General features: G+C 40.0%; 1 protein-coding gene and 1 pseudogene across 6 annotated transcripts in view; one reads left to right on the top strand and one right to left on the bottom strand.

Annotated features, from left to right (window-relative positions):
* Positions 1 to 14,636, top strand: part of KCNT2 (potassium sodium-activated channel subfamily T member 2) — a 332,217-nt gene that overhangs the window by 22,615 nt on the left and 294,966 nt on the right. The gene's annotated exons all lie outside the window — the stretch shown is intronic.
* LOC311596854 (large ribosomal subunit protein eL19-like) lies at positions 6,449 to 7,134 on the bottom strand (annotated as a pseudogene). Its single transcript has one exon. The product of its transcript is annotated as a large ribosomal subunit protein eL19-like (transcript).

Below are 14,636 nucleotides of genomic sequence, written 5' to 3'. Positions count from 1 at the left end.
AACGTACTATTAACATTTGAGGAGGAAAAAAATATGACAGGGATTTTCTTTTGACAACATTTCTATCCACCCCAGTGTTTAATGATATAATTTTATGACAGTATGCTCACTCATCTGTACTCTTTGTTTCATCCCATACTTTGCTGATTTAATGGTCCAAGCAGAACCCTCTGCTAACACTCTTCCTTTTTATCTGCTGAGCCTTCTAGAATTCCCACATGCTTATAAACAAGAGTCCCTACACCTTCTGTTTTCCCCCAGACAGTTTATTCTGCTCATGTTAATAGGAATCAAGTGGTAACATTAGAGTCTTTTCAGTTATATTTCCTGAATTTTACTCAGTTGCCATGCATCCGGCTTCACAAGTCACACAGCCACACAGCTCTGTGGTTTGAAGGCGTTCTGCGTCACAGCCTTTTCTGGCTCTTCCCTGTCAATCCATCAGAGCGTATGTCAGTCTCTGTGATGCCTTTACAGTCACAGGGATGTTGACGGCAACCTTTCATTTTTTTCTTTCTTTCTATTATTTTGTTTTTGTTTGTGTGTATGTGCATGTTCATGTGTGTTTATGTGTATATGCATACAGGTTTCTGAGGAGGCCAGAAGACATGGAATGCCCTAGAGCATGGATCTGTGGACACTTAGAATTGAACTCATGTCTGGAAAGGGCAGGAAAGCATGCTTATCTATTGACTGAGCCATCTCTCCAGCTCCGACTCTTCCATATTGCAGATCATGTGATCATCTTTTCCTCTTTACCTTAGTGATCAATTTGTCGAAAACCCAGCTTTGACAGTGCATTCAGCTTGTTGGCTGTCAAATCCAGGTTTGTTCACCACTTCCTTGTAAGGTTAAGGTTACACTAAGCCACCCTGTACCTCTAATCTGTACTTTCAGTACCCACTCTTCCTTACAGACACTGCATTCCTTTATTTTACTTGCAAACACATCTTTCCATTCCTTGTTTATTTATTTACATTTTCTCTACCTCCTTTTAGCAAAGATTTTTCTTTCCTGCTTTTATTTATCTTGTCCCCCACCCCCAGCCCTCTAGTCATGAAAGCTCTCTTTGAAATATCTGATTTTTTTAAAAAAAATAATCATATTAAACCCACAGATTTTTTGTGATTCTCTGTTTCTTGCAATGTCCTTCTCTTTTGTCTCACACCGATGTTCTTGTATGAACTGTGAGTCTTTTTCATTTCTACCTTCAGGCTTACCACCTTTAACTTCCCTTCAAGAATTATGTTTGGGCACAGATGCTTCCTCAGACCTTTGCTCCTTTCACTTATTATCTCTTCTTAGTTTGTTCAGTCAAACTGCAGCAGCTTTGTGGCATATCGATGGTTCTCAAATCTCAGCATTTGTTTTGACTCTTTATTCAGGGCTGTAAAACTGTACAGATTGCTTCCCATTGTGGGTCTTTGTGTGGCTATATGATAAAGGCTTCAAACCAGCCTGCCCCTAATTAATTTTATTACCAATTCTTGATATTGTCTTCTGGCATTTTCTCTTTGCAAAAATAGTGCTAATATGCAGTGAGGCATCCCAAGCCTGGATCAATAGTCTGTTCATCTAAAAATTGATTTGCTACTGGACTTTATGATTTAACCCACTGACAGCTTAAATACAAGACTGGGGAATAGCTCAGGCAGCCACTTGCTTGCTTTGATCGAGCAGGAGCCTGAGTTCAGTCTCCAGGCCCTATGTGTACTGGTTCATTTTCTGTTCTCATGATAGAAAACTATGATTCAACAAAACAAAACCAACCAACCAACCAACAAACAAAAACAAACCAAAAAAAAAAAAAAACCAAAACAAAACAAAAAAATTCAGGGAAGAAAAGATTTATTTGTTCTAGGGGGCACTCATGACCTCATGGTGGGGAAGGAATGTCAGCAGAAATGTGAGGCTGGCTGATCACGTCTCATCCATACACAAGCCATCTGGGGAGTGGGGAGTCAGAAAGAGTGAGAGGGAGAAACAAGAAGTGGAGCCAGGCTTTCAAACCTCAGAGGCTGCCCTCAATGACTTTCTTCCTCTAGCAATGCTCCCCCTCCCAAATGAGTCACAATTTCCAGCACCACCAGCTGGTGACCAAGCATTTCAACATATGAACCTCTGAGGGGCATTTTGTATTTAGACCACAATACCAAGATGTTTTATTTTTATTTTTTATTATTAAGTCAGGCAAGCGCTGATTATTCCAGTGCTGGGGAGGGAAGTGGATATAGGTGTGTCCCCAGGGCCTCCTGTCCTGGCAGCCCAGCCAATTTGGAGAGTTCTAGGCCATGGAGACATGAACACACACACACACACACACACACACACACACACACACACACACATACACTCATGCGCGAGCGCGCGTACGCACAGGCACACACACTATCTACACATGCTTGTACACTCACACTCTCATGAATCTGCACATGCACATCCATGCACACATGAGGAAAGGATGCCTTTGTGACTCCTTTTAAAATGGACGCACTCATTGTGACAACTGAGAAATGTCTTCTGGCTCTGGGTATTACTGTCTAGAATCTTTATCTGAAATCAACAAATACTTCCAAGACCTCTTCCTTCTTCCCATCTGTCATTTCATGGTCACCCTAAAACTGACCAGATGTCATTTAGTTTTTGAGGAAGCAGTTTTAGGAAGATGATTTTTATGCCCAAACAAAACAAAAAACCTTCATTCTTATAATTCTTCATATGAACGTCTTCCCAAGCCTTCATTATACTCTTTTTCTTCCCAGTTATCTAGCTCTGGAAAACTGTGTATGGCTCCTCTGCATTTTGATGTATTATTAAAGTGTAGCAGGGCTGTAACAAGTGTTACAATAATGATTAAGATGCCACGCAACAGATCTGGTATAAAGAAAATTTATTGTGGGAAAAAGGGAAGTGGTGAGAAAAGGGAAAAGGCAAGGGCATTCATGACAGAGAAAGAGTAAGAGATGGGGAGGGATGGAGGGAGGGAGAGAGAGAAACAGAGAGAGAGAGAGAGAGAGAGAGAGAGAGAGAGACAGAGAGAGAGAGAGACAGAGAGAGAGAGAGACAGAGACAGAGACAGAGAGAGAGAGAGACAGAGAGAGAGAGAGACAGAGAGAGAGACAGAGAGAGAGAGAGAGACAGAGAGAGAGAGAGAGAGAGACAGAGAGAGAGAGAGAGAGAGAGAGAGAGAGAGAGAGAGAGCATGCCTAAGAGGCTGGTGGGTCCTTTTTATCTGGCACTCACCTGGCGTCCTCATGGAAGTTGCCAGGCCTGTAAAAGGCAGGCTGGTGGGAATGCCTGCATGCTAACAACAAGAGAACCGTAGTCTTTAGTGTTTGTAGAGAGGTATCATGAGTGAAGTGATCATGAATGAAGAGAATAGGACCTTGGCTGTCATTGACTAGAAACTCATTGACGTGCCCTCTACCACTATACCTTACCCTCAAAATTGCCTACAACACCCTAGGTTTGTTTGCACAAATGCCCTGGCCTGTTTACAGAAGGAGGATGGTAACTCTATTTAATTTTAATGGTGCTAATATTAGGCTTTGTATTTTTAGTCATGTTATTAGTTATGCATGACCAGAGGTTGCAATTTATTTCTTCGGAGTCTAAGCTGAGTACAAAAATGTCAAATAAGATGACGTGCTTTTTCCTTATTTACCCAATGACCCCTTCTTACTTTTAAAGTTGAAGACAACACAACTTTAAGACAATAAAGAGATAAAAGGATACAGGGCCTAAATTTAGGCAAGAGTTGGATTGTCTTCTCTGCAGCTGGTTTGGGAGTGCCATGGATTGAAATTTATTCATGGATTTTTTTTTTTCTACTTTAAAGTTTTACTAAATTGATTACATGTGAATACCAACAGTGTATTTGTTCTGAAATCTTCCTCTCAATAATTCTTCTGCCTTTTTGTCTCCTCTTCCAAGCTAAGAAGGTCAGTTCTTTTTTTTTTAATACATTTTTTTATTAATTTATTCAAATTACATCTCAGTTGTTAGCCCATCCCATGTATCCTCCCATTCCTCCTTTCCTCCCACTTCCCCCCTACTCCCCTCTCCTCCCCTAAGTCCGTGACTGAGGGGGACCTCCTCCCCCTGTATATGCTCATAGGGTATCAAGTCTCTCCTTGGTGACCTATTATCTTTCCTCTGAGTGCCACCAGGCATCTCCATCCAAGGGACATGTTTGTCCAGTAAAATACTTGGATAACCACTTACATTTGTAGGCATTCTTTGCTACACTCAAGTGATGAATATGATATTACTTGTTTTTCACAGATGAATACTGTGGCATGGAGAGGTTAAGTAACTAATGAATGATCATACAGCTAGAAAGTCTCAGAGACAAGAATTGAAGCCTCATTCCTTCTGGTTAATGGATTGCACTGAGAAAAGGAGGTGGTATAGGAAGAGAAGATAGCATTGAGGATTTATGGAGACTTTCCCTTTCAACATATAGTGATATATGAACATATAGAATGTGCTTGATAGATATTTTAAAAGTATGTGTGATTTGAATATTTAAATTTTTAAAATATATTTTATTAATTTATTCATATTACATCTCAGTTGTTATCCCATCCCTTGTATCCTCCCATTCCTCCCTCCCTCTCATTTTCCCCTTACTCTCCTCCCCTATGACTGTGACTGAGGGAAACCTCCTCCCCCTGTATATGCTCATAGGATGTCAAGTCTCTTCTTGGTAGCCTGCTAACCTTCCTTTGAGTGCCACCAGGCCTCCCTATCCAGGGGACATGGTCAAAGATGGGGCATCAGAGTTTGTGGGAAAGTCAGTCCCCACTCTCCACTCAACTGTGGAGAATGCCCTGTCCATTGGCTAGATCTGGGTAGGGGTTCAAAGTCTACTGCACGTATTGTCCTTGGCTCATGCCATAGTTTGAGCAGGACCCCTGGGCCCAGATCTGCCCAGCATAATGTTCTCCTTGTAGGTTTCTAGGACCCTCTGGATCCTTCTATTTCCCCATTCTCCCATGCTTCTCTCACCTAAAGTCCCAATAGGAAGTCTTCCCTTCTGTCCCACTTTCCTGGTAAGTGAAGACTTTCATGGGACATGCCCCTTGGGCTAGTGTCCAGATATAAGTGAGTATATACCATTTGACTCTTTCTGCTTCTGGGTTAACTCACTTATTAAGATCATTTCTAGTTCAATCCATTTGTCCACAAATTTTGGGAATTCCTTGTTTTTAATAGCTGAGTAGTATTCCATAGTGTAAATGTACCACACTTTCTTTATCCATTCTTCTACTGAGGGGCACTTAGGCTGTTTCCATGTTCTGGCTATTATGAATAAGGCTGCTATGAACACGGTTGAGCATATGTCCTTGTTGTGTGCTGGTGCATCTTCTGGGTATATTCCAAGGAGTGGAATAGCTGGGTCTTGAAGAAGTCTTATTCCAGTTTTCTGAGATAGTGCCAGATAGATTTCCAAAGTGGCTGTACTAGTTTGCATTCCCACCAGCAATTAAGGAGTGTTCCTTTCTCTCCAGATCCTCGTCAGCATGTGGTGTCACATGAATTTTTGATCTAAGCCATTCTGATGGGTGTAAGGTGAAATCTCAGAGTTGCTTTGATATGCATTTCCCTGATGACTAAGGAGATTGAGCATTTCTTTAAGTGTTTCGCAGCCAGTTGATACCTCACTGTTGAGAATTCTCTGTTTAGTTCTGAGCCCCATTTCTCAAGTGGGTTATTTGGTTTAGTGATGTTTAATTTCTTGAGTTCATTATGTATTTTGGATGTTAGATCTTTGTCACATATAGGGTTGGTGAAGATATTTTCCCAGTCTGTAGGCGGTAGCTTGGTACTGGCACAGCAATAGACTGGTTGATCAGTGGAATAGAATTGAAGACCCAGAAATGAATCCACACATATATGGTTACTTGATTTTTGACAAAGAAGCCAAATCTATTCAATGGAAAATGGATAGCATCTTCAACAAATGGTGCTGGTCTAACTGGATGTGTAAAAAAAAAATGCAACTGGACCCATGTTTGTCACCATGCACAAAACTCAATTCCAAGTGCTTCAAAGACCTCAACATAAAACCAGAGACACTAAACTGGTTAGAAGAAAAAGTGGGGAAGAGCCTGGAACACACTGGCACAGGAGACAACTTCCTGAACAGAACAACAACAGCCCAGGCCTTAAGGTCAACAATTAAAAATGGGACCTCGCGAGGCTGAGAAGCTTCTGTAAGACAGGAGACACTGTCAACAGAAAATTTTAAATTTTAAATTTGTTTTGGGTTGTTCTGTTGACTTTCTGTTTTAGAACATAAGGCTTTATAGCAGGTTCAGTCCAGCTCCATGACATACAGCTGTTGCTTGCTAGTTCCCTACGTCGTTAGGAAGTTTGCTTGGAGCAGAAGCTAATGTGCATAGATTCAGACTATTTAAATAATTCTCGAATGTTAATAGTGCACTACACTTTGATTTTAAATTTCTTATTTCCATCTTTTAACAGAAAAAAAAGCCTTGTTTTATTTTAATGACTGATCCACATGAGGCCACATGAGCCACTACGTGCAGACACGAGGAAATCTTCATTTCTTGGTCTCTTCCTCCTTGGACAGGGTCTTGATGAGCTCCTCCTTCTTGGCCTGGAGGTGCTCCTCCGCGTGCTTGCATGGTTCCTTGGTCTTAGACCTGCGAGCCTCAGCCTGGTCAGCCAGGAGCTTGTTGCGAGCCCTGTCTGCCTTCAGCTTCTAGCTGTGCTCCATGAGAACCCGCTTGTGTTTGAACCCATTCCCTTTGACCTTCAGGTACAGGATGTGAAACATATGGCGGCCAATCTTCTTAGATTCTCGGTATCTCCTCATGAGCCAGCGCAGGATCCTCCTCCTTCTCATGCAGGTCACCTTCTTGGGTGTGCGGGCGTTCGCAGGCATCCTCTTCTTCCCTGTGTCTGTATCCCGGCCCTTCCCTCGGGCCAAAATGTTTTCCAGGCATCGCGCCCGGGAATGGACAGTCACAGGCTTCCAATGATCAACCCATCTTTGATCAGCTTCCTGATTTGCTGACAGGGGTTGGCATCGGTAATTTCGTTGGTCTCATCGGGGTCCAACCAGACCTTCTATTTCACGCAGCGGAGGACACTAGAGGCAAGCATCTACTATAGCTTAGGCCTAATCATGGCTGTGGATGCAGCAGCAGAAGGCTCTTATTTACATTGTTAATCTTAGGATCTAGTCCTTTGATTTTGCTGTTTGCCTGGTTTTCATGTTACCCATTGAAAGTGCCTCCACAAATGTTAGCAGAACTACAAAGACTTCCTCTGGGCAGTCAGATGCCTCAGAGGGTCAATCATTCAGGCTGTGTGGACCATACCATGATAAAAAAAAAAAAAAACATTGTCTATAGCTCTGTGTTTCTTCTCTAAAATACTCTGAAGCTTATTTTAGACTCCACAGTATATCGTCTTCCTACCTGGGATATCCATTCATAATTATGGTTTCCATTCATTGTATGGGGATTTCAGACTTTTTAAAAATTGTTATTTCATCGTGGGAATGCCCTTTGTTACCTGAATTTACTCCTTTTTGTTGGTGGAATCTATCTTCAAGATACTTTTTTTTTTTTTTTACAAAGATACTTAGGAGCAACAATTTTTAGTTTGTTTCATATCTGGAAATGATTTTATTTTTAATTTAAAAAATTCTTTTCTCTCAGATGTAGGAAGATATGCATCTCTGGCTGCTTTGTGCTGCTATAACAGGCTGCCACAGACTGAGTAGTTTATAAACAATAAAAATGTGTTGGCGTGGAGGGAACAGCAAAAAGGAGTGAAGACTATGGCAGGAGGGAATGGGACAAGCATCTTGTCTGGTGGATTATCCCTTCTACAGTTACATTTTCTTTGTGTGGGCAAAGTCATCATGATCTATATACTGCTTAAACATTCTATTTCTCAAATTTTTTTTTGCATTGGGGATTACGTCTATGTGAACTGTCACATCAATCAAACCATAGCAGTGTGGCCACACTCTGTTAATCCTTTGTTTCTGTTGAGAAGACTAGACAGTTCAACATGATTTACTTCTAGTTAATGATAGTTTTTATGTTTACTCTTGGTATTCTATGACAGTGTATCCTAAAAGAACGATTTTATCTGTAGTAGTAAAAAACAAAGCAAAACAAAACAAAACAAGCAAAACCCTCAGTATGGCTATATGAAGGCATGGCATTTGTTGCTTGTTCACTTTACTCTGGATGATGAGGAGAGGGACTGGTAGTGTCTTTATACATCCCTCCTTCCCTTTCCTATCTTAGACCACAACATTTATTCTCTTAGGTTAGCAATAGAAGCAAGACAAACAAACAAAGTACTACAATGTGAATGGATGGGACTCATTTCCTGGGCACTTTCCTTTGAAGAGGAGTTATTCCTGCATTAATATATTCTTCCTTCCTCCTCAAATATCAAATGCCAATATCTGATTTTTTTTTTTTGGTTAGATGATCCAGACCTGAGCACACCGCTCTCCTGGGTTCTACCTTATTTCTTGAAGTTTGTTGGAAAAGGGGTTTCCATACAATACGTAGACAGGGGTACATGCAGGTGTGTGGCAAGCCCAGCCCCTTTCTATCTTGGGCCTGCTCTGTACCACTGATATTGATCCTTCAGCTTCTGTGGTTTCTGGGAAATGCCAGATTCATGTGATGGACAAAAAGATCTTGGTTCTAAACTTGGATCTCAGAATGGTCTCCTCTTGATGATAGAATGTCACATGTAGCCAAGATATAATATCTTCTGCTCATGGTGTTTGTTACAGGAAGTATAGTTAACAAACTAAGGCAAGGGTGTTTTTCTTTTTTTTTTCTCCTTTATTAATTTATTCTTGTTACATTTCAATGGTTATCCCATCCCTTGTATCCTCCCATTCTTCCCTCCCTCCCATTTTCCCCTTATTCCCCTCCCCTATGACTGTTCCTGAGGGGGATTATCTCCCCCTGTATATGTTCACAGGGTATCAAGTCTCTTCTTGGTAACCTGCTGTCCTTGTTTTTCAAGTTGCACGTTAGAACTAAGATGTGAAAGTTCTACTCGAGCATTTCTTGGGAAATATCTATTTTTCTCTAAAGTGCGCTAATTGGTACTCTTAATGAGTATTGCCTGCAATGTTTTCTTTTGTGGTATAGGCCCTTCAGGGTACAGTAGATTCAAATAGAAAGACACTCATTCAAATTCCCGAGGTATCTCTGCTTTCGCCGTCTCCTTGGATACTAAGCCTAATTTCTCTGGATCTCCATTTTTCACTTCATAAAGTAGTAGTAAAGCCCACAGAACTGGCTGTGAATTGGTTTTCTCTGTGTTTGCATTGCTCTTTTTGTATTTTCTAGACTTGAGTTAATTCATCTTGGGAGTTTCCATGGCTGCGATTGTAACGTGATGATAGCTTTCTTTATCCATGTTGATGTGAGGAGTCTTTAAATGGTTCTACATATTAAATGGTTATGCTATCTTCATACTAGCCATAGCCAAATTGTGAGGTGGTCGTTAACCACCAGTCTCTTCATTAGAGGGGTCAGTTTAACTGATACACTCTTTCCTTCTGCTGCAAAGTTTATTTATTTTAAATTATCTGTGGATGTGTACATCTGGATGTGGGTTTGTGCATCTTACTTCAGTGCTCTGAGTTGTCAGCAGAGGATGTGTACATGTGGATGTGGGTTTGTGTGCCTTACTTCATTCCTCCAGGAGGTCAGCAGAGGATACAGATCCTGGGGAATCAAAGGCAGTTGAACTGCTTAGATGGGTTCTGCAAACTAAACTCAGGGCTTCTGCGAGAGCAGTGTATACTGTTAAGCTCTGAGCCATCTTTTTATCCTTCTACAACTTTTTACAACCTGAAACATGATTTCTGTCTAGAGGTAAGGTGTCATAGTTCTCCTAAAAATCTAGAATTTAGTTTTGTCTTGTGGATATTTTCCTTATGAGTCATTTACAACAACAATTAGTATGCACCATGAACATTTTTTTATTAGTGATGTCAAAAGGAAAAATGATGCAAGCACCACTGAATTATTCACAGAATTGTTCTAGGTACCAAGACATCTTAGAGAAAGAGGGAAGATTTAAAAAAGTGTTCTACATCCTGCTTGGAGATCCATCAATTACAATAGGCTTTTAAAACAATGTAGACCATGGATCTTTCACAAGACCATGTTTTTGATTAATTAATTAACAAAGTTAGTTTCCTGATTCCTGAGGGACAATAGTAAATTTCTCCTTTAAACCAGCTTCTGGTTTTTGAACACTATTGATTTAGAAAGATGTCTTCACATTTAGGTTCCCTCAAATGAGCACTGTGAGACTCATTCAATATAGAAATAACCACCACATGAAGTCTACTCAAGGCATCATGTTGCTTGTAGGAAACTCTGGGACAAAAATCTAGAACATGAGAGAGTAATTAAAATTTTTATTTGCTGCTGATGCTTTCCAAAGAAAGAAAATATTTCTCCCATATATTTTTTATAAAATTAAAATATCAAAAAGCATTTGTCGTAATTATCGCAACCCTATCCATAAAATAAAAAGAAGCATTGACAGCAGTGAGACTTTACTGAATTAAAATTATAAAACTATATTTATTATTTTCCCAAAGAAAAATATTTATTTATAACAATAACTTCATAAAAATGTATGGAACTACAAATCTCCAGATTATTTGGCTATGGCTACTATGATACTGTAAAAATAGCATTACCTTTTAATATGTAGAGAATTTAAAAGTTTCAGTCCGTCATAATAAAATAACGAAAAGAAAATCGTGGGTAAATTTTGTGTGTGTGTATGTATGTGCATACGTGTATATATATATATACTCAAGTGCTCCAAAGTTTTAGAGAGACATAAGATGACAAATACTATGGTTTATCTCATATAGAGGAAGAGGGGAGATGATCTGTATTAGAAGGGAGATTGCAGTTACTGTGGACTGGGCTGGAAATGAGGAAAGGAGAAGGGAGAGATGGAAGGCTGATTGGATGGATCATCATGTATGGAAAGATCCCAGTATATATTATTATCTTATACAATTGATAATTGTTAATAATTGTACAATACACACCAATAAATAATGAATGCAGGAGTGGTCTCTATGTGCAAAACGGGAGATACTTTGAGCCTAAAAGAGCTAAGGAGCAACAGCAGTGGCACCACAATTTCTGGCGGATATGACAAAGTACATCTAGTTCCCTGACATGAATCCAAATCACAGAAATGGACTCTCCTCAGACATGTGATAGAGAGAGTATCCATGTCCTTTATCATTATTAAGATAGGCACTACAGGGGGCTGGAGAGATGGCCCAGGAGATAAGAGCTCTTCCAGAGGTCCAGAGTTCAATTCCCAGCAACCACATGATAGCTCATGACGACCATGTATAAAGGGATCCATTGCCCTTTCTGGTACAAAGGTACATGAAGACACAACACTCATATACATTAAAGTAAATACATAAATATTATTTAAAAAAAGATAGACGCCACAGTGTGTAATTTAGGTGAAATATACTGTGGGATTTATGTTTCACAAAATGGCAAAGTGATTTTATGTGACATGTTTGCTTATTCTCACAAACAAATCTTTATTGTATCATAATGACAATATGGCGATTTCAAAGTGTTACCTGAGATATATGGAGGTATAACTATCATGTTGTGGTAACACTGTAGAGCAATTTGCCAGGGTCTCAGGTTTTCTGGTGAACAGCCTGTCAACCTCCACCAGCCACCTCTGCCAATGACTCACTGCTGCCACACATCTGCCTCCTCCTTCCCCGTTAATAAGAAATTCACTTTCCCAAGCTGACACTGCTATCAATGCTTTTTTGATTTTATAGATGATGTTGAAATAATTATGGCAAATACTTATGAGGAATTTAATTTTATAAAAATTTAATTTTATAAAAATTGATTATAAAAATATTTTTGGAATATTAATAGAAACCAATGAAAATTAAGCTGGTATTTCTTTAATCCAGGGTGCCTACTACTGCTTTGTTTTACTTTCCTCATTAAACTTTGAGTTATTCAAATTTCTGATGTTATTGATTTCCTATATAGTTATTAAAAGGTAAGTACAATGAACATATTATTATTTTTTTTTTAAAACTAAGGGTAGACTATTTTAAAAATTAAATTATTGAACTTGTGTTTTGTACATAAGTTTGAAAAAAAGCCTTGAAACTATATAGAAAATTACATTTAATGGTAACATCATGTGCTCATGAAAAAGTATTTTGTTTTTCTTTTTATAGCTGACTTGGACGTACAACACACAGTGCTCAGCAAGCTTGGGGAATGTTTTAGTGGCTTCCTATTATGTCTTCAGATGCTTCTCTTTAGCTTATAAAATATCAGTCTGCAAAGTCTGTAATGGCTTACTGTAAAAGTCCCCACACTACCCCTTAGCCCTGGGCCTGTTAAGTAATATGACAAAACTCCAACCAAATCTCAAGAACAGTGAAATGCCTTTTACTTTGAGATGCTTTGTGGGGCTGTGGATGCAGCTTGGTGGTCGAGTGCTTGTCTAGAGTTCCGATGCCCTCATTTCAGTATCTAGTAACAAAGGGAAATAAATCTTAAAGAAAAACATCTGACCTGTGACTTTATCTGTTGATAACACATTTTCCATTTCAATCTTTGTGTGTGTGTGTGTGTGTGTGTGTGTGTGTGTGTGTGTGTGTGTGTGTGTTACATCTGGGATATATCCCCAAAGGCCCTAAGAAGAGAGAAAGTGTTAGGAATTGTTCAACCTGTGGCTACTTTAGCAGGTAGAGGCCACTTAACCCCAAAGGCTACAAGCAGAGTTGAACTGTGTCCTCAGGGTAACTGCACACAGTTGCTTGGTTTGAGGGACTTCAAGGACGTGGGTAACCCTAATGGTTAAGTCTACACTTTAAAAGCATGTGGTTGAAAGTCCAGACCTCAAGGTCAGTGAGCAGAATAGCCTCCCTTTGACCTCTGAAGCACTTCACAGTGAGGCCAAGCTCCCTCAGAACCTGCTGTAATTGGAAGGCTTGTCTTGCTTATTAAAGGGACACACCAGAGAGAAAACCACTTAAATGGTGCCCAGCCTGGCTGTCTATAAATGTCTCTGTCACAGGACCTGGCCTGGGCTCTGGTGCCCAGCAATTACAGTGGCTCTGGGGCCCACCCAAGTCACCATCTCCAGCCACTCCCCAGGTCTCTTTTCTGACCAGGTGGGACACACCAGTGGAACTCTCTCCTGGGGGGGGGTGGTTAAAGCTGTGAGCCCTCAAGGAACCCCAGGCATCTCTACTTGAGTACAGTTGACTTTGTGTAGCTCAGGAGTCATGTGAGTGAGCAGCTTGCAATCCTATTTCCCTTTGAGGTGCCTGCCAGCTCAGGTGGGAAACCATGGAGCAGGTTATGTTGGCAGTGGATCCTCTTTGTAAGATCCACCCATCCCATTTCTGACTATAACTTTAGCCTTAAAAAGAAAAGAGAAGGGACAAGGTGAGAATTGTGGTATTTTCCTCATAGGCTGTCGGCGGGTCTCCAGTGGCTCAGGAGCAATGCTGGGGACCGGGTCAGTGAGGAAAGTGCTTGACTCAAATGTGAAGACCTGAGTTCATATTCCCCAGCATCCATGTACAAAACCAGACTCTGACCAGGAATATATATGTATTCCTACAGGTTGAATTACTTATTTTAAAATTAAATTGGATACATATCTTCAGAGTCTTCTTAAAATTTTTTTTCAAGAGTGTATCTTTACATCTTTACGGTAAACTGATGTGTCTTGTAGACACTTTATTCCAGGACAAGCTCTGGGTTCCAGCCTTTGCATCTTCTGCTGCCATCCATCCTACTTGCTAGCCATTCCTAAGTGAGCCAGAGTGTGTCCCTTTGAGGTGACAGCTAACCTGTCAAAGGTTTATTGTGAGAATCACATTAGACAACATCTTTAAGATAAATTATTTAGAAGCCCATTTTACATTTATGCATTTCTGAGAATGGAGATGTGTTCCAAAATTAATATAAAGTAAAACAGAAAATTTCATGTATTAATTTTTATCAATGGAATCTCTTATATATGTCTTCCTCCTGTGTGTTATAAAAGTCTACCTACAATTTAGCCACTTTAATTTTTCTTATTGAGCAATAAAATATAAAAAATAAGTCTTTGTTTATTAGAAATATTCATGGGAGGTAGATAGCTCTTTGGTTAAAAGCACTTGCTGCTTTTGGTGGGACCCGAGTTTGGCTCTCAGCACCACACAACTGTCTTGTTACAGGCTGCAGGGGACCTAACACCCTATTTGTACTCACATATTATTTATATTTTATATATTACAACACACACACACACACACACACACACACACACACACACACACCTGAGAGGAAGAGAGGAGAGAACATTCCTATGTTTTGTTCAAGAGTCAGAGTCCCCAGAATTTAAAAACTCTGAGATAAATTCTTCAAGCATTACTACCCAAAGAAGGATTCATTCATGCAGTGATAGGCATTTCACAGCATAGCATGAACACAAGTGGGAATTGTGAGGACAGAGATAAGATATACCATTCCTTGCCCTCCCTGGTGGGACTCCCATGCTTTCCAACAACTAGAATAAGA

Source organism: Acomys minous (genome assembly GCF_964271855.1).
Source record: "Acomys minous genome assembly, chromosome: 1".
In the NCBI taxonomy this organism is placed as follows: domain Eukaryota; kingdom Metazoa; phylum Chordata; class Mammalia; order Rodentia; family Muridae; genus Acomys; species Acomys minous.
The sequence above is the reverse complement of the archived record's forward strand: the minus strand, read 5'-3'. Positions and strand labels throughout refer to the sequence as shown.